The sequence below is a fragment of the Aptenodytes patagonicus genome, chromosome 5 (assembly GCF_965638725.1).
Source record: "Aptenodytes patagonicus chromosome 5, bAptPat1.pri.cur, whole genome shotgun sequence".
In the NCBI taxonomy this organism is placed as follows: Eukaryota; Metazoa; Chordata; class Aves; order Sphenisciformes; family Spheniscidae; genus Aptenodytes; species Aptenodytes patagonicus.
The window spans coordinates 68,636,849-68,656,508 of NC_134953.1; the positions used below are offsets into that span (position 1 = coordinate 68,636,849).

At 47.8% G+C, this 19,660-nt stretch overlaps 1 protein-coding gene across 4 annotated transcripts in view; it reads left to right on the forward strand.

Moving 5' to 3' along the window:
- The first annotated feature begins 13,139 nt into the window (after nucleotides 1-13,139).
- The window catches only part of ERI3 (ERI1 exoribonuclease family member 3), a 137,975-nt gene continuing 131,454 nt past the window's right edge, over nucleotides 13,140-19,660 (forward strand). For 2 of the 4 annotated variants that reach the window (XM_076340356.1, XM_076340359.1), the window contains exon 1: nucleotides 13,140-13,195. The gene's annotated coding sequence lies outside the window, so the exon portion shown is untranslated. The other 2 variants (XM_076340357.1, XM_076340358.1) reach the window with 2 other exon arrangements.

The window sequence follows — 19,660 nt, forward strand, 5'->3', positions numbered from 1 at the left end:
CTCACCTGCATTTCCAATCCCTTTTTCTTGCCCCTCTCTTGTCCTTTAATCCAGCTCACATTACTGTAGCAGTAAATTATTTAAAGCAGGCAAATACGTGCAACAAGCTAGCCTTCTGTCAGACACGAGCCTGTTCAGAAACTGATACACTCAAAATTTCTTTATCTTGGCCCAGCTTTCTCTTTAGCTAGCTTTTTCTGCCATCTAGTCCCAATGCCCCATATCCCATCATCCAGTCCCAGTGCCCCATATCTCACAACCCTTCAGACGCCTGCCTTGACTGTTGGAGGAGCATCTCATCACATCTGCAGTTTTCCTGTGGACCTCAACCCCCCCAAGGAACCAGTAAGGCAGAATTTGCTGGAATTCACAAAATGATTCAGATAACAAGAATAGCTTGAATTTTAACAGCAAATAAAACAAACCTTGGAAGGGGCATAAACCCTTACACTACAGGTTGGACCAGTGGCTGGCTTGAAGAGGAAACTGGCCCAGGGAATGGCTTGTCCTGCCAGTGTAGTTTTCCCTTGCAAGGTTTCTTGCACGCCTGCTGTGCCTTTTGGCAGTGCCACTACCAGCAGGGGCAAGACATGGATTAGGTGAGCTCTAGGTCTGGTCCATCTCCAAACTCCTGTGTTTCCTCCTACAATTCTAGTTAAAATTGAAGGGAATGAGGGATACTCAGGATTCAAAAATTCCACTACAATACCCCAAATTAGGCACTTCAGAGTTGAGAGCCATCACCTGCACATAACACCTCACCTGCTTTCCTTTGTTAGCACTGAGACAGTGAGTTAGCAAAGGCAGACACACCAACTCCCATGTGCCTGCGATGCATCATGCGCAGCCAGTGAGGCTGCGTGGGAGTCTGTATCAATTTCTCCCTGTTGTATGTGAAGTATGTGAAAGGCCACTTCTTCCAGTCATGTGTTCTTCAGCTGGTTTTCAGGAGACTCCTTTCCATCCATCCTTCCATTGGTCCATCAAGCTACCTATGCACAGCATTGTTTCCCTCCCTTAAGGCTGTGCCAGTGAGAAACAGTTGTAGGGTTTGACCAGAGATGTTAAATAGACCTGACAATTTGTGTGTTCTTGTAGGAAATCTTGAGCTTCAGTAGCATCTAGGTCTTTCTCCCATTGACATTCTTGAAGCTGGGTCAGGTTTGAATTGTCCTGGAGATGTTCAGGGTCTCTCTCTTAGGGCTTCAGAGTGTGTGGGTAATTGACCCTGTTGAGTAATGTCATCTCATTAGACAGAAACACATGTCCACTGAGATAAGGATGAGCTGTCTTCCATAAGGAGCAATAGGTTTGAAATCAGATCTCAGTTAGTCTTTCTCTTACATGTTCAATTGGTGTGACACACACACACACACACACACACACACACACACTGAAATCCTGCAGGGATATATTTCAGTGAGCTAATTATAAATTCCCTCTGTCTTGCATTAGCTGGATACAGCATGCCTGGTGGCATGAACCTCCCCTCCTTCATTCGTGTCGTGCACCTCTCTTGCTGCAGGCAAAAGTAATTTCCCCAGCCTGGAAATGTGATTTAATTTGACCTTGTTCACACAGGTTCTGCATCTTTTACATTTCCCACCCCCAATGATAAAACAGGATCAGAGGAAATTGCTATGATTCACAGTGATGCTCTGCCTCAGCCTCCAATTCTTCTTGTTCCTTCCTCTCCCCCCATCCCCTGCTCTGCCTACCCACCACAGCTGTTTTCCTTACAGGGTACTTTTGATTGTAGGCGGGGGATGTAAGAGGGATGTGAAGATGTGAAGCCACATGCTTGTGTCACATCTCCACTGCTGGGAGAGGCAAACTGCTTGTCTTTCCTCATGAGCCACTTCAGGAGTGAAAGAAAAAGAAATGGAGAGTGAGAGTGAAGAGGGAATATTAACAGAAACAAGGGGAGTGCTCTAGCACTTTGTTTCTCAACCATTTTTCTAGCAGAGCCTTACTTGAGGGAATCGCCCGTGGTCCCTGCCCGCCTGGATCCACTCCTTCAGCCCTCCACTCCAAAGCTGCCATGAGGTGCTCACCTGCACCTTCCCACTGCCCAGGGGCTCCTGCCCTCTGGCCTTGCCCTCCATACCACTCGCTCTTCTTCCAGCGCTGCTGAGATGGTGAGAATAAATTGTCTAACATAAATACCTCAGCCTTGGGCTCCCCAGTGGTCCCATTTAGAGGAGCAGCTGCGGAGAGCCTTGCGCTCTCCTTGCGCAAGTTCAGAAGATCTTGTTTGTGGGACTCCCTTTCCCTTGTCCTGTATTTGATCCTCAACAGTGAGACTCAACAGCAAGCTTCTCTAGTGAAGACTGTCTCTTTAGTTGTGCCAGAGTAGCATTTATAATACAGTTGCTACTTTGCAGAATCCCAAAGCATACGAGATGCTTGGAGAGGCACGCTCCGGCTGTGCATCAGCTGCCTCCACCAGTAAACTCGGGCATGGGAACAGCAAGCCGTTTTACACCAGCTCACAAAAGCCGTAAGCCATGACAAGAAACACTGGCTATCTGTAGCAATAAGCTGCAGAGCGCTATGGAAGCATGCTTACAGTATTTTCCCAGTAATGGGGATGGCATCAATTGTCAGCGAAGCAGACAATCTGGCTGCACGTGTCATTCAGACTTGTTAATGCTCTGCTTCTCGTCTGCCGGCTTTCCCTTTTGTGCTGAACTGTTACTAGAGCCTTGGAAAATCTTCTGGGTCCAGTGCCAAATTGTGTGGATCCTTTCCCTCCAAATGCAGAAGATTTTCAGCTCATTTTAGGTGTGTGGGACTGTTAGTCTTTACAGCAAGTTTCTGAAGGGGATGAGAAATGTTTGAGATCCCTTAAGAAGAGAGCAGAGCTATACTCGATATTGCAATAGCTTTATCTATAGAAGGTCATGCTTGCTCTTTTTGTTTCTACTTCACTTCAGCAATTCACACCAAATGGAATATGGTCTAAACAGGTCATATCCAACCCCAGGTTGTATTGGGGTAGCTTGGCCAGACGGGAAGGACCTCAAGTGGTCTCTAAAGGACTGGTAGCTGCAAGTATTGAGCTTTTGCACTGAGAAGAGAGTGGGAAGGGGCAGGATGGAGGAGAAGGAGAATATGTCCTCTCATCAGCACTCTGTGAAGTTGGGAAACAGCTGCCAGAGCTGGAGAGCACAGTGGATAAAGGACAAAGCACTTGCATTAATGTTTTGCCCCCAGTTTGTACAGACTTAGAAAGAGGAGGAGGCTTTTGGCCTGGGGAAGCTGGGTGAGGTCCTCCAGAGGGTAGACTTTAAGGCAAGAAGGTTCAATGCTGAACATGGAGTGGGTTGTCTGCATGTTGACGGGCAGAGCAGTGATTCAGTCCAGAGGTCCAGAGGATGGAGGGCTTTGCTTGCTCTCCACCACCTCGACCCTTTCCCTGTCAACCAAAGCAAGATGCCTTGTTGCCTGGAGCCCCGAAATGATGGCTGGTGCCTCTCACATGGAGACATCTGGTCTGAAAACCTACCAACCTGGCTTTAAGGAGTGGCAGTAGGAGCTCATTCCCAGTGAACTGGATGTTTGCAGAGTGCAGTGCAAGACTGCCCGCTGACTCAGTGAGATCCAAGCACTGCCCACTGCCGAGTAATGTTTTTGTGAGTAAGAGCCTCATATAAGCCATCCACGGTTTCTATTCATTTTCCACCACCCCCCCAGGCAGCTTGTGTGAAGCTGAGCAAGTCGCTTGCTCTCTCTAGCTGCATCGAAACTCATCTTCATTATTGCACATTTTGGCTCGTTTTCATCCTCTCCTCTTCTATCGTGAGGAGTTTGCCTCCATCCTTCATCTTCCAGCAGGCATGAGCATGCTGATGCTCCCCTCCGTCCTCTCACTGTCTCTTGTCTATTTAAACTGTAATGTTTTAGGAGCAGGGACATTAACCCTCGTCTGGATTAGCATCACTCCAATGTAAATAATATTAGTTACATTATAGATGTTTCCGTAATTAGAGTTCCTATTTCTATAGGCATTTAAACACCTCGTCTCCTCATTTGACAGTTATGTTATTTGATTTGTGTTCTCCTGATGTGGAGATCGGTACAGAAACCCTTTTATCTCTTCTGATGAACGGGTTTAGACTATGATTGGTTTTGATTTTTTTTAGAACCGTGTGTAGGGAGGAGCCCACAGATACCGGGTACGATTTGTGTAAGGTGGGATACTGCCACAGAATTTGAATGGAGGTTAAATAACATGGCAAGAAGCAGGGTTTTAATCAGTGGTTTTTCGCAAGGAACATGAGGTAAGAACAAACCCTTTCAAAAGCAGGCGAAAAAAGAAAAAAAGCTGGCCTTAGTGGTGAAGCCTTTTGGGAAGAAAACTCGGCCTCCCTGTCCCCGTTTGCCTGCCTTTCGAACGGGACACATCAGTATTTGCCGGTACTCTGAGGGAAGCCCACTCATGAAAAGGTTTACCAGAGAAGATTTTATCAGAGGCTTGTCTTGGCAGATGGCTGTATGTTTTAAATTTAAACAGAGAGGCATAAATAGTAGAAAAGAAAAGAGGGTAATAAGAAAAATATTAAACTGCCCAGCGCAAATCCTTGGGGAACTTCTATTGCAATAACTGACCTCCCATATAGCACCATTTATTTCATACGCTGGCAGCTTTATAGGTGCTTGTACAGCTACAGACGAACACCAATTTGCCAGTGCAGTTTGTTTTGATAACTGTTGTTTTCAATAAATCTATATTAAAATCAAAGGGAAAATTAAATAGACCGAAGTCAGTGGCACTGGAGATAAGGTAGCACATTACTACACCGGCCTCTTCAGCGGCGAGGAGCTGTCTCTTACCTCCGACGTGGGTCACAGGTGTGATGAGTTTCAGTGGTCTCAGCTGTGCTTTTTGATGGCAGCCAACATAAGTGAGAATGTTTGGGGGGGGAAAGGGAATTTTGACATTTCAAAGCTCAGCTGCTTCAGGGCTGTAACAAAGGAGGAGGTCCAGGCATGGATGCACCACTCACTTTCACAGGCTCTTTCTCTTGGGTTTCAAAGGACACTTGCAAGCACAGAGGCCAAGGTCTCCAGCATTTGGACCCCTCTGCACTGTCTCCCAGGACCCCTTACGCGTTCCCATCCCTACACGGCAATGCACACAGCTGGTACTTGCGGACTGAAAGCAGCAGGAGATGCGGGAGCTGCGACTGGTCCCCAGGCAAGGGGAAACTGGGGTGTCAGTGTCTAAGGCTTGTCTGGACACGGCATGTCCTTCTCCTTCCTACCCCTGGCAGAATAAGTGCCTCCGGTGGCAGAAGGGGAAGTCCTGGTGGAAGAGAGGGAGGAGGGAAGAGAGAATAGAAACGCCGGGGAGAGAGCTGAGAAGGAAGGAAAGAAGAAAGAAAGGAAGGAAGGAGCAAGCTGGGGGAAACGATGGGAGGAAGAGAGAGGCTGGAAAAGGAAAGAGGGTCTCCAAACACTGGAGAGGAAAGACAAAGAGGCAGAAAATAGAATAAACAGAAGGGGAGACGATGGGGAAATTAAAGCAGTGTAGACAGAAGGTATGTGAGAGCAAGGGTCTGACTCTCAGCCCCTTACACCAGGGAGTAACCCCTTACACACCTCCCTCCCGGTGAATTTAGCTGTCCTTTGGAGGTGCACGTTTCTGGAGAGAGAGGCAAGACCTAAAGTTTGGTGAAAGGAGCCGCTTTGGCCAGGAGTTTAGGAAATACTCTAAAGACCTGGCCTCTGAACACTTGGAGCAGCAGTGGCGAGTGCTAGCCAGGTAATTATTTAGTTTCTATGGGGCAGTTTAGAGGATTTTTGGATCCAGGAAGTTTTGCATGGCACTGAACATCACGGCTGAGTCCAAACAAATAATGAACATAAGAAATTTCATGGTAGAGCAGGTCAATTTTTTTCCAGCAGACCAGTTTTCTACCAGAAAATGCTGGTTGGAGTAACTGGAAGCATTTCCTAGGATGTATCAACATTATCCAAGCTTTTGCTGAGAAATTATCCAAAACGTTCATATGGTTTTTTTCTCATCTCCTTCTGACAGTATTGTTTTACTCCTGTGTTGTACATTTATACCCCTTTCAGTCTAAGCGCTTGGCCAAAAACACGGGGTCTCCTGAGCCGAGGGGGAGCCAGGCGCTCTCTGGGTACAATATTTTTCCTTTGCAAAGTTTCGCTTCCATGCCCACAGCAAGAATCAAACCACCAGTGACGACGGGCTTGTGCCAGGCCATTTTCCTGCCAGCCATCAGCCCGAGAGCTAGTTCAGGTTTTTTCAACAATCACGTTCCCTGTGTTTGTTCGGATTGTGCTGGGCGCTTCTCTTCTTCCCAGCTGCTCCAGTCTCTTATGTCTATCTTTTAAAAGCACATTTGAAAAATAGTAGTCAAAACCCCATCATCCCCCCGGCTTGGGGCAGGGATCCTTGTCGTCCCTGATATTCGGTTTCATGAAGAAACTTAGCTGGTTTAATAGGGATCTGAAAAAAGGGTGGAGATTATGCCTGTCAATGTAATATATGGTATAAGGAAACGTAACAGTGTGGTGTAATGGATGGTTTGGACTGCTAGAATTATGTAATAATAAAAGAAAAGAAATGTGAAAGTGGTAAAGTGAAAAGAAATGTACTATTTTTATTTGGGAATATGTCATTAAACGAAAAAAATCAGAGCGCTAAACTTTTTGTCCCAGCTTAGGTCAAAAATCATATTTTTTGAAACCTCAGAATTTCCCAAGGGACACAAATTCCTTTATTATTATTTTTGGCCAGCTGTCTTCCATATGACTGCCCGTGAAAAGTATTTTATCTCAAGTTAAAATCCCACACATAAAAATGTCTCTCTACCTTCCAGCAGGTGTGCTTGTCCTATGGGAAGATTTGCTTTATCAGCAATTTGTTCCTCCAGGAGAAACGCTTAATTTTAGATGTTTTTTCCATTTACACTTAGAGTTCAAGACACTTGAGCAGCAGCTCAGTATTGGGTGGCCTGTGCAGGCGTCAGAACCCTTCCTTTATACACTGCAACCCTATTAGCTAAAATACTGGCAAAGAGATTTTGGTGAAGTGTTTTTTTTAATGTCCCATTAAAAATGTTTAAAATGTTTAAAAATGTCCCATTTCACTGTTCTTGATGCCCTCACTTTGAAATACAGCTTTCCCATGACGACATAGCTGTAAAACACATTTGACTTTTTATTTTTTTAATTTTTTTTTACTAGTTAGCAATGGAGTTTTGCTATAGCCATTAAAACATAAAGAATAAACTGCACCCAACTGTACAATATTTTTTTACCAGCATTTATAGTGACAATATAAACTGTGAGGGTTAAGCCTGAATTTTTTTGTGGATGGCATTGGAATATCAAGATTAAGTATACAGTGTGAGCACAAGGGCTTTATGACATACAATAATGTAAAAAAGGTTGTATTTCTTCAGCAAATTGACATCACTGTTTGTCCTTCTTTCTTTGTACTTCTTGGGTCTGATTTTTAGGAGCGAGAGTTGGAAAAGGCATGGTAGATGATTCAGTGCAGCTCCCTTGAACCGGAATCGGGTTGGCACCGACGGGACATTTTACAGTGCTGTAAGTGGCTGGTTTCATGGTTCCCATCGCTCCTCTCTGGAGGCGATCCCACAATTTAATGCATCGTAGCCTCAGGAAATTTCTCCTGATGTTCAGCCTACGTTTTCCTTTGGTCAAACGTTCTTGTGGAAATGCTCTGCTGAGGGGTCATTTTATTTTGTGCTTCGGTGCTGCTGCCTTCCTGACACACATAGGTAGTTTTTCTGCTCGTCCCACATACAAAGTGGGGGTAAGGGGCAAAGCCTGGATTCACGGGGCACTTCTCACCCTCCCTCCTTACCCAAGCCACCTACCCAGGTGTGCTCCTGCTTTCTGAAGCACGTACGTTGGTGGTAGTTTCACATCCAGCACCAAGCGCTGTGTGCCTGGGGCAGTTGCACCGGACCCATGCAGAGGGGAACTGCGGTGGCGTGCAGCCCAAGCTACACAGTTGTTTGTGTTTGCTTTGCATTTCACTGCATCCTCTTGTTCTCTTGGATAACGGGGGGTTTTTTGGAGACAGAACCAGCCTGTTTGGCCAGCTTTGTGCAGCGCCTTGCGTGTTCAGTCAACGTGAGGCCAGCAGGGACCATGGTGTCCAACCCAGCAAAGCACAGGCTAAAGAAATACAATGCTCCCATGTGTCAAACCCCAGAGCTTTGCCCAAATCCGAGCTACAGCAGATCTCCTACGGAGACATCCCATCCCGATCTGAAATGTCCAAGACTCCCTGGTCCTCTGTTAACATAGCCCAGTCAATAGCCACTTTCTGATGTCCTGCCATGTTTTTCTAATGCACTTTATTTCCTAGGCTGCCAAAGGCTGTCCCTCTCACCTCTGTTTTAACTGGAAAAGGATTTCCACCCCATGGCCCTGATTCCGGCTGAATTAATGGTTTTTGAACTGAATCAGCACATTTGAAGTTAAAACAGATCCCCACTGAGTCTGTACATTTTTATTACTGTGCAAGGAGTGCTTAGGAAAATAAAAGGAACAAGAAAGCCCTAAGAGTGGACCACCCTGTTGAGGGGGGAAATATAGAAATCGAGCATGTTTATATGAGTGATATTTATAGGGTCAAGTGACAAATACTGTACGAGGCCTTGGAGCCCAGCTCAGGAATACCACGTACCAGTCTGGGCACTCGTGCTCAAGAAAATTTAATTGAAACTGGAGCAGGTGCAGAGGAGGTCCGCTAAGATGGTGTGGGAAATGGAAAGCCAAGGTGGTGAGGAGACACGAGAATAATGTGGTTTGTTTAGCCCAGCAAAACAAAGATGACAAAGATGACCAGGATCTGAGAGCTGCCTATAGATACATGAGGGGAGGGAAAAAAAACCCCGAGTTAAAGCAAAGGACCATTTTGTCAGAGTGTAAACTAGCTGTGAATACATTTAATCTGGGAATTAGAGGAAGTTTCCCATCTATCAGGAAGAGAAGACCTGAAGAAGCCTTCTACTCGGGTTAGCATGGGCAAGTAAACAAACATATTTGAAGATGGAGATTGATAAATTTACTGGGATGTTGGATGGGAAATTATATTACAAGATGGAGGGGAACGGCTCAGTATCCCTGGGACTCCTTTCCTGGCCTATACTCCTACATGTGGATTGCTTTTAGGATCTCAAATCCTCTTTTGCCTTTCCTTTGCTAAGGACATCAGCACCTTTAAAATCTCCTGTCATTATCACCCAAGAGCCCTGTGCTGCATCTGCAAACCTCCTGGCCCCACAGAGCTGCTGTTGCTGCTGCTCCCAAATTCATCAAGGGGGTCACTGTCAAACAATGAGACACACTTGCTCCCACTGGGGTTGAATGAGCTGCTTTCTTTTAAAACACCCTTTAATTGACAGCTAGGAATAGCTTTCCATGATGACAAGCTGTCATTAATATCATTCACCAGAATGATACCCCAGTGATAGCATATGTGTTTAGAGGAAAAGGGAGAGAGAAATCCTCTGCAAACAAATGTTTCAACAGAATACATGAACTGAGCTGTGGTTTCAAGAATGACAACATGAATATAAAAATCTACGTTGTGAATATTAGTATTCCCTTAAATATGTGTTCACGTTGGTTAATGAGTCCCACCGGTGGCGTTAGTAACTGAAGGATTTGGGTTGGCACGTTATTAACTTGTTAAGTAGAAAACAGTGATACAAGACTACTTGTCATGTGTATTACAAGACATTTAAAAGTTGCATTCAGCATGAGCAGCTGAACAGAACTAAAGGAGTCGCCCTTAAAATGAGGTGATGTTTCTTTGTGCTGTAATCATGTAAAATCCCACTGCTTTTAAAGGAGCTGTGCTCCATGGGCCCTTGGGAAGGAGGAACCGGGAGCAGGGCTGGGGAGGCAGTCGATGGGACCCTCCCTCCTCCTCTCTGCTGACCCAGCAGCAGGCAGCGACCTGATACTTCATCTTGGGCTAGGATGGGCTCAGCCCTTTATTCACATCGGGGATCGCCTGGAGCTACCACGTGGGGTCGGGGGGGTTTATTCTGTATTTTCTGCCTTGCCCTGCCCCACCAGTTTGCTGCCATATTTGTGAATATTGTTAAGAAACTGTTGGGTTTTTAAAACAAATAAAACTTATAGGTAACTGTAGACCAGGCTGCTGCATCTGCTGGTGGTAGCACAGGGGATCCAGCCATAGGAGAGGGGGACACAGCTGGAAGCTTCAAGCTGCCCTTTCCACCCAGGGTTTGAAGATAGTCCTTAGTATAAGTCAGGACAGCCCAGACACCGCCCCAGCGTGGACCCTATTTTCTCTGGGCTGCTTCTAGCCATCCCAAAATCTCTAAAGTAGGACAAGCAATTAAGACACCAGAGCTGCTCCTGAAATGCACTCACTTGCTCTCGGACTGACAGAGGGCTGATTCTGTCGGTCCTGAGGCAATGGGGTAGCAGGACTGGCATGGGCTATGCTACCAGGAATAAATAAGGTGCTACCAGGAATAAATAAGGCGACCCTGACCAGCAACTGTTCAGCCCTTTTGCCCCCTTTTCCCCATCTGCATGACCCACTTTCTCAGCATTGCTTGCCCAGGGCCCCATGGCAGTTGTCCACCTTCACATTTCATAGCTCTGCCACTGACTGAGTCCCTTGGGGAGGGGAGCTGTTACCAGCGAGGATGCTACAGGGGCCATGCGCATTGGTGGGGAGGCCACAGGATACCTATTGATCACCCTCGTTCATTTTTCCAGAAGCCTGGAGTGAGCCAGATTAATCTGTAGGTGACATTTTCAGTGGCCTGCAGTGTTCCTTTGAGACATGCACACTCACATAAGACAGGCTCAGATATGAACGCTACAGAAACAGTGACAATATTTAATAAAACATGGCTCTCCTCAAACTGGTTTGGGTGCCTTCTTTGGCAGCTGATAGCTGTGCCAGAAAAAAGGACCTCTTTGAATGTGCAGTTGCTGAAGGGAATCGCATTGCTGTCCTGCAGTCTTTGGAGGACAACTTGTTCGGATCTCACAAGGGTCACTGAGGCTGGCAGAGGCCAGGATGTGGCCCCTGGTTATTGCAGATGCTCAGCTGGGAGGAAGGGTTCCCCCCTCAGAAAAAATGGGCAGGAGGAAATCTCCTGCCTGCTGTGCTGCCTGACAAACCTGGGAAACAGCACGAGGCTTGGCTGATGAAAAAAGGACGTGCACACATCTATGAGCCACTCATTTTTTGTCTAGACTGAGAAAAAAAATGTTTTTACTGCTAGATGCAGAGGTCAGCAGTGAAAAGGCCTTCTCTCTTTCATTCTCCTAGAAACACAGGCAGGCTGTGAGCCCTAAATTTCAAGCTTTGGGGTTGCAGCGTAATTTCAAGCATGTCTCAGCCAGTTTCCATCCCTGATAAGGAGGAGCAGGGACAGATCGCTCAAGGAACGCCACAGCGCAAAGGCCCTCAATTCGCTCTCCTGGGCTCCTGGCAAACCACACATCAGTCACCAAAGGCTTGACAAATCACAGTGATACAGCTAAGCTTAGAAGTAAAACTTCACATTATCCTTGCTTATGTGGGTGGGAGGCTGAGAGATGCCAAATCTAAGAGAGCTTAAAGCAACTCTTTCTATTATTAAATGATTTGCTGTTGGTATTTTTATAGTTCTGGCATGCTACTTCCACGATTCAGGCCTCCCAAGTTCAAGGCTGCATATGAACAGAGCAAAAAGATAAATTCAGCACGAAGAGTCGGCAACACAACTAAAGGCAGGGGGGCACCAGGCAGGTCTGGCCAGGCAGCCAGGAAAGCACGAGCAACCCGCCTCGTGTGGAGCGGCAGTCAGTGATCTCTGCACCCCGGTGCTCATCTTTGTCCAATATTTTTAGGTACAGAGCCAGAGAAAGGCTTAAGGGATGATTTCAAGAGGACAGCAAGATGACAGAGAGGTAGGACTGCTCCCGCCTGTGAGCAGAGGATGAGTGAGGTGACCTCTAGGATCCCTGGCAGCCCTATTTGTGTGAGTCGGTGACTGAGAGTTTGCTCTTCGCACGCATGTGGAGTATCAGGGAAGGGGCAAAGGAGCTGCTGGCTTGAAATGTGGAGGCGTGAGTTAATGTGAGGGGCAAAGAAGGAAGCAAAGCGGGGAACGGCCCCAGCTAGTACATTTGTCATTGCAGCTGCGCTTTCCAAAGGTAACGGACGCGGCAGTAGGCTAAAGATTAGGTATCGTTGCAGGTAAGACGTGAGTGCCATGGCTGAGGGTGCCAGCCACGTGCGTGTGGAAGAGATGCCACAGCTTAGGGCTGTCTCGCAGAGTCTGGGCAAGGTCCAGATGCAGGTTGAGGATCAGAGAGCTGCATGAGCACAGAAGAACTGGAAGCCGGTGACTGATGTCCAAACGAGGGGGAGAAAAGACAGCCCCAGGCTTGCTGAGGGACCTGACTTTGACAATCCAAATCAAATGGAGTGTGGAAACAGTGGCCAGCATCAGCTGCGGTTACGGGTGCAGCCCTAGCCGGGCACCGTTAAGACCGACAAAGAGTTATCGGCGCTCGCAGCATCGACCTGATCCAGAACGAAGTGAAGCGGCACTGTGAGCCCGGCAGCAGTGGGGGCGAGAGGAGACCCCTGCAGAGGGGTCCCCGCTGCGACCCACCCCCGCAGGCAGCGCCGCCCCGGCACGGGGGACGTGGTCTCTCTCCACTGCAGCCGTGAGCTCCGCGCATGTGTGCTATCACATTTACAGCTGACGCTGGGTTTGCCGAAGGCCGGAGTTGCCAGGGACCGGGCTGAGCATAGAAAGGGGAGGCCTCAGGGGACGGGGGAGGTGGCACTGGGGGACACGACGGGATGGCCCCTGGGGACACACGGGCGGGGGCAAGGGGTGGCCCCGGGGGACACGAGGAGGGGAGGGGAAGGGGTGGCCGATGGGCACGCAGGGGTCGCCCACCGCGGGCCGGCGCGGCGGCGGCGTCGAGGCGCGGCCACGCGGCGGGGCAGGGCGGGGGGCGGTGCGGCGGCGCCGAACTACAAGCCCCAGCGTGCCCCGCGCCGCGGCGGGCGGCGGGCGCCTGCGCGAGGGGGCGCGGCGGGGAGGAAGCCCCGCCCCCGGCGGCGGCAGGCGGCGCTGCGGTTGGCCGGCGGCGCTGCCGCTCAGAGCGGGGTCGGGGGTCAGAGTGCGTGGAGGTGAGTGGCGGTGTTGGGGACTCGTGGTGCGGAGTGTGTGCGGGGCGGGGGGGGGAGGGCCGGGCCGGGCCGGGGCGGCCCCCGCCGCGGGGGGGGGGGGGGGGCACGGCGCCGCCGGGCAGCGGGCGGCGGCACGGCCGCGGCGTGGCCCGGCCGGCGCGGGGGCCCGGCAGGCCTGGCGGAGGCGTGGGGCCGCCGTGGCCCGGGGCGGGGGGTGGAGGCCTGGCCCGGAGAGGGGGGGGCGCGGCCTGGCCCCCCGCGGCGGCGGGGCCTGCGCCGGGGCGGCGGCCCGCGGGCGGGGGCGTGGGGCGGCGAGCCGGGCTGCGGGCCGGGGCGGGGCGGCGGCGGGGGCGTGGGGAGGCCGTTGGGGACGGGGCGGGGGTGGCCCCGGCCCGAGGGGAGGGCGCGGGGCGGCGGCGGCGGGCGGGCGTGGTGGCGCCTCGTCCGCTCGACGCCGGGCCCCGGCTCCTCTCTGCTGGAGCTCGGGGCTGCCGGGGCCTCCGCTCCCCGGGCTCTGCCTTGGGTGGAAGTCTCGAGGGTGGCGGTGGCGGCGGTCCCCCAGGTCCCAGCCGGAGCGGGATCGGTTGCTGTTAGGGCTTGAGGAAGGGAAAAAACCTGTCTGCCCAGGGAGCGGGGGGCGTGCGCCGGGTGAGCAAGAGGCATTAGTGACAAGGATTTTTCATGTTCCTTTTGGGATGTGGAGGTTCATAGACGGAGATGATGGGGGAGTAGGAGGTTTGACTTTTTTTTTTTCCTCTCTACTTTTTTATCCTGTGAGATCGAACTGGTCATCTGTCTCGGATCTTGAGACTGAAGTAAACTTGAGAAGGTTTAGAAGTGCAGGATCTGTTTACTTGTTCCCTGACTGGCAGTAGGAATTTCTTCTGTTCTTTTGTTGCTGCTGTACTGTTACAGGTGTTCCTTCTAAACTGAGATGTATGAAAAGGTGTTGTCATTTACTCCTTATGTTCTGTCTTTTACAAGTCATGTGTCTGGTGGATTTACGTGGTCGTTGCTGGCCTGTTTGCTAATAAGTCTGACATTTGTTTTACTACTTCTTTACTTATCTTTTTTTTCTGTATTGAGCTTTTGGTTTCAGAAATGGGTGGATTGACAGCTGCTGCTTAGTCTGAACTCTTAATATTCTTCCAGCTGCGATGCAAGGGACCAGCAAGTTTTCTAATAGGTTAATGCTTGCACTGTGCCTTGGGAAGGATGAGGTACGCAGGGCTCCAGGCGGGTACATCTCAAAGGCACCTGTCCCATCAGATGCTGTTAGACAGTTGTTTGAGGATTTTTTTTTTTTTTTTTTTAATGGTAACTTGAATTTATTTTATTCTTTATTTGCTCTTTGCAACATTGTAGTATCTCATATCACTTGATGTTAAAGTTGGTGTTTGAACTTTTATTTCCAAGAATGAATTATTCTTAAAATAAGTAATGTGTTAGAAGTCCAGTTGGTTACTCTCCATTGTGTGGGCTTGGGAAATTTGATTTGAGATATTTTTGTTTCCCATTTCAAGTACTGAATTCTGGCCTTTGCAACTGAATTTTCATGTTAATTTATAGTGTGGACTAAATGCTTGTCTTGTTTCAAAGAGCGGCCCTTTTATGGTTCTTGTTCTTCTCAAACTTTGGGTTGCTCTACATGAATGGTGTGTTGGGTTTTTTGGGGTTTGTTTTGTTTTGTTTTTTTTAAAGTTAGTGTCTATAGCCAGACAGATTTGAGTGTTACCAAAATCCAAAAGAAGAAACCCATTAAAGCATTGAAAAGAAAATGCTTGTGTGCTTGATGCTAACTAAAGAAGTCCTTGGATTGAGTATACACTGATATGACCTAAAGTTTCTGCTCCGCAGTTGAGAAATACTTAACTTCGATTTGATTCCTTTAGGAGGCCCGATTACAACTGTTTCGGTGCTTATCTTGTTTGGGCTCTGTTAACTTTGGTAGGTCTTGATTTTATTTTTTTATATTATTTTTTTCCCCCTTAAATTTTGGAAATGGAGTTCTGGAAGAGACTTAAATGTGTGAAGTTTTTGCACTTGGCTCTGCCCCTGTATTGATCCGGTAGCCACCTCCAGTGAAGGGCAACGAGACTGCAGAGTGCAGGTCTGGTGAAGTTCAGGTAAACGGTGTAGGACCGGCCACTGTGGCTGTACTTAGAGGAGAACACTGAAGGCTATTAAGCAACTATGCAGTTGTCACAAGTCTGTCCTTGGATCTGAAGCACATGTTGTTGCCGGAAATGGTCATCCTGAGACTCCTGGTGTTTTACTCTAGTAGTGCTGAGCTAACCTGCCAGCGTGCTGCAATGGCAAGCAGGGGAATGAGGGGAGAAAGGACAAGTTGTGGCTCTTGAAGCGTAACTTAGAGCAGAGGTGCTGGCTGTTGCTGCTAGATACCATTTGGCAACTTTTCTCTCCCCTAAGTTACCTGTGCTGGCCAAATGCCAGCTGAGAAGTTGTATTCTTTCCAGATATGTTGTGCAGGTAAAGATACTTCACTCCCAACCAAAAAAAAAAAGATATTTTTTTTAATTTCAGCTGTATTTGTTACCGTTGTTATTTTTTCTGTGGTTGAATATTAGGGTCAACATCTTCCCTGGCTGGTTTTCTGGGCTCACTGAGACTGGGTTGTGTGGAAACCATGCCCCATTGTAGCTGCTACCCTGCTTGGAGCATTTGCCTGTCTACCAGGACGGAGCTTGGCAGAGTATAGACTTTTAACGCTTCTGGAGCTCATTTGTGAAGATCAAAAGTGAACAGTGTATTGAGCAAAGCAAGCGTTGTTGCCCTGAATCCAGACTGAGATTCATTTGGAACTCTCCGGTGTTAACCTTCAAGTTCATTTTTCAGATAACAAAGGTGTGCGGCTGTGTAAGTGGTTTGAACAACTGTGGCATTCATCTGTATGAAAATCAAGTAATTATGTGTGCTAGATTCCATTAAACAAAGGGTGGCCTGCTATGTCTCCTTTCCACTAAATTAGGCCAATATGCAATAGTAGCTTTCACTGACTAGGAGTGTAGTAACTACAAATCTCTTACTCCTGGCTCCGGGAGCTCTGCTCTGGATTGAGAGCACTGAAATGCCGTAAATTTCAGAACTTGCTCCAAAGACCAGGGCTGGGAAAGTTTGAATGAAAACTAAGATGTGTTATTTTTGACAGCGAATGGATTGACCATTGGAACGAGCTGTCTGAAGGTAGTGGGCAGTCTCCATACTTGATGCTGCAACTGAAGGCCAGAAACTTTTTCTGAAAGATGTTCAAGCCCTTGGACTCAGTTGGGCTCAATTCAGGAGTAAGGAAGTGGAAACTTTATGGCCAGCATTACATGAGGTTCAGACAGGATGGTCCAGCGGGCTTCTCGACTTCAAGTTTTATGTGTTTATGCTGCTAGAGCCAAGATACCTTCTCCGTTTCCTGCAAAGTGCCACGCCATCCCAGGTGTACGTATCCTGGTCTGAGTATGTGGTTTGGTGAGTGGCTGAGCCGACCAACACCTCCCAATGGCTCATCTCCCTCCTGCTTCTTCCAGTGTGGGCCCATCCCCTCTTTTGAGCTTTGGCACTCATCCAGCCTGGCCCCGAGCTGATTCGGCTCACTAAACCAGCAGGAAACTATCTTGTTTTAATTGGGTTTTATTCTGGCTGCATTAGCACTTTTGTATGTTCCTGTGGTTGAATCAGCTCAGAGGGCCAGAGAAGCTCAGGAACTGGTGTAAGGTAATCAACAGGAGACCAAGACTGAGAGGGACAGTCAGGCCTGCCTCCTTTTGGCCTCCCAGAACTATTGGCTTGCTTAACCCCATTTTGTGTAGCTTCACCCTGGTGTATTTTCTTATGGCTCCCATGCAGAGGTGGGAGACTGGACTAGAGGGTTCTTCTCTTCCTTAATACCAAATCCACTCTTCCACTGCGGCTTTCCAGTCTTTTGCTGTATGCATTTCTGTTGTTGCTTCTTTTAATTTTTGTCATTTCCTTCCTCTACATTTCCTCTAAGTGACCAGTCCTTTACTGTGTGGAACTTCTTCAGACTTCAGCTTAGACCCGTTTGCCTATCTGCAGTTACTCTTGGAGAAGGTTTAAAAATACAGAGCGAAGCTTGTCTTAGGAGACCAGTCAAGGAGCTCATGAAAGTGGGTTGCTTAGTGGAGGTGGCCTAATAAAATTGGAGTGGAATCGTATGTGCATCTTTGGGACGGTTTCTGGGTGGTCTGTTCAGATGAGTTCCTACTGGTGTGGAGTCTCTTGCGGGTTTCACTGTGTTGTCACGTGAACTGAGATGTGTTTGTTTCCCAGCCTCGTAGGGTGCGATAGCCCCAGCAAGTGCTCCCCTAAGTAATCAGCGCCTTCGGCCTTGCTCATTGTGATCTCACAAGCCATCGCGTCTGTGATGTCACAATGGAAGAGATTCTGGTGCTCTGACATAGCTGACATATCTGGTGATGCCTTTGACATATCAGCCAAGGAACGCAGCGGGAAGAATGAGCTCAAGAAATGGGAAAGACCTTCCTTAACCCGAGAGTGCCCTCCATCCTTTAGTCAACCCTTTCTGTGTTCACTTATCTCTTCCATAATGCCCATAACAGAGGGAAGCCGGTGCCTATATAGAATGAATTTTTTTTTTTAATTGAACTACCGAGATGCACGTATCTCCCAGATGAGCGGTTGCCTGACTTTGCTCCTGTAACCCTCATTCTTCTCTGCTGTTACCCTCACTTATTGTATTGCATCTAATTTTAGACTGTAAGTTCTTGAGAACAGGGACCTCTTCATCTGTAGTGGGAAGAGGCTGGGTGCGAGTGTGAGTGCTGTTAAAAAAAAAAAAAAAAAAAAAATTGATGCTAAGTTGTATCTCAGCTGAGTGAGGATGGGACAGCATATAGGCATCCCGTGGCAATGCTTTGGGAAAGTTAAGTTACAAATTTTGCCAAACGTGGGCTTGGCTGTCTAGCAGTGCCGAAGACAAACCCAGCCAAAAGTGAAGGGAGTGCAACCATGGAAGTGTACTGGATTCATGTTCAAGGGATGATACTGTGAGGTTAACAAATTAAAGAAGCAAATTTACCTGTCTAAAATCATGTTACATTATTAAAACGGTTCTAAAAGCTTTGTGTTTTGTTGTTTGTTTTACTTTATGGTTTGTTTTGTTTTTTTTTTTTTTCAAGTTTGGACAGTGACAGTGGATAAGCTGATTTTGTTCATAGTCTCTCGTTTCCTGCCTCGCAGGCTAGCCAGGTGCTGTCATTTTTGGACTGTAGTTCATCTAATGAAATATTTGGTTTTAGGTTAAGGTTGATTTAAAAAAAAATGGAGTTATCTCTATTGTTCTTCAGTTATATCTTCGCACAACTGAAATATGGGCTCACATTTGACCTCTGAGTATGCATTTGAACAGCTACCAAAACGGAAGTCCTGCATTTTTTGTTATACTCTGTTCCAGGTGTTGCTGAATGTATGCAATTTTGTTTAAAAAAACATCTTTATTACCTTATCTCTTTATAATTTAATAAAATAAGACACTGTAATTTAATAAAATAAGACAAACCTGACTTACATTTTGGATTGTTTTTGGTTGCTCTAGCCTTGAGTTCAGTTGTCTGTCAGAGGCCAGGAGTCACAGCTGCCCCTACCCAGGCTTTGCACAGGGAATAAACTGAAGCGCATGACTCCCAAAGCTTGCTTGCTTTTTTAATTTTAGTTTGTCTTGCCCTTTAGATTAGTGTGAGGGTTTTTTTGTTTGTTTGTTTTTCAATAGGTAGAGGGCCATATTGCCATGACAAAGTAATTTAATGTGTAAATGGAGGCTCTTGTAAAACATATTATTTCTTGGGTCGCCTCTCCAACCTGAACTTAGGTGTTTGTCTTCTTGCCCCCTCCATGCATCAGCTTATCAAACTGGACAGTGAAGGGGAATATTTTTGGGCTAAAGGCAAGCTGTTAAAGTTACGCCTTCTCTTGCTGCCAGATGACTTTAATTAGATGTGGTTGTAAAAAGTAAATATTAATGTTATGTGTAAAGAACCCATTAAGGTCAAGTTTGTAGGCTTAATTTGTCTCGCCATTGATGAATTTGAATCCTCCACAACTTGCGTGGTGCACATCTCTGTATGTGGCTTTGGGGCTGTCCCGCAGGTGGGGGAGAGCACTTGCAATGCCCTGCTGGCTTTTGTCACCAGTGTCCTTCATGTGGCAGGAGTTCCCCATCCTGTTCCTTGCTGCTTGTGGTTGCCACTAAGCGGCTTCCCCAGTGGGAAGCCTGGAGCATGACAGCCGCTGGTGCAGATTCTCCGCTTCTCACTCAGTGGGGCCCCTGGCAAGCTGGCAGCTACAGCTGGCACTTGCCTTTCTCCTGGCTTTCCTTACTTGCTGGTGATCAAACTGTCGTGCTTTAGTATCGTGTGCTTGGACCTCTAACAAGCGAGAGCTGTGATCAGCCTGAGCTTGTCCTGTTACCTGCGG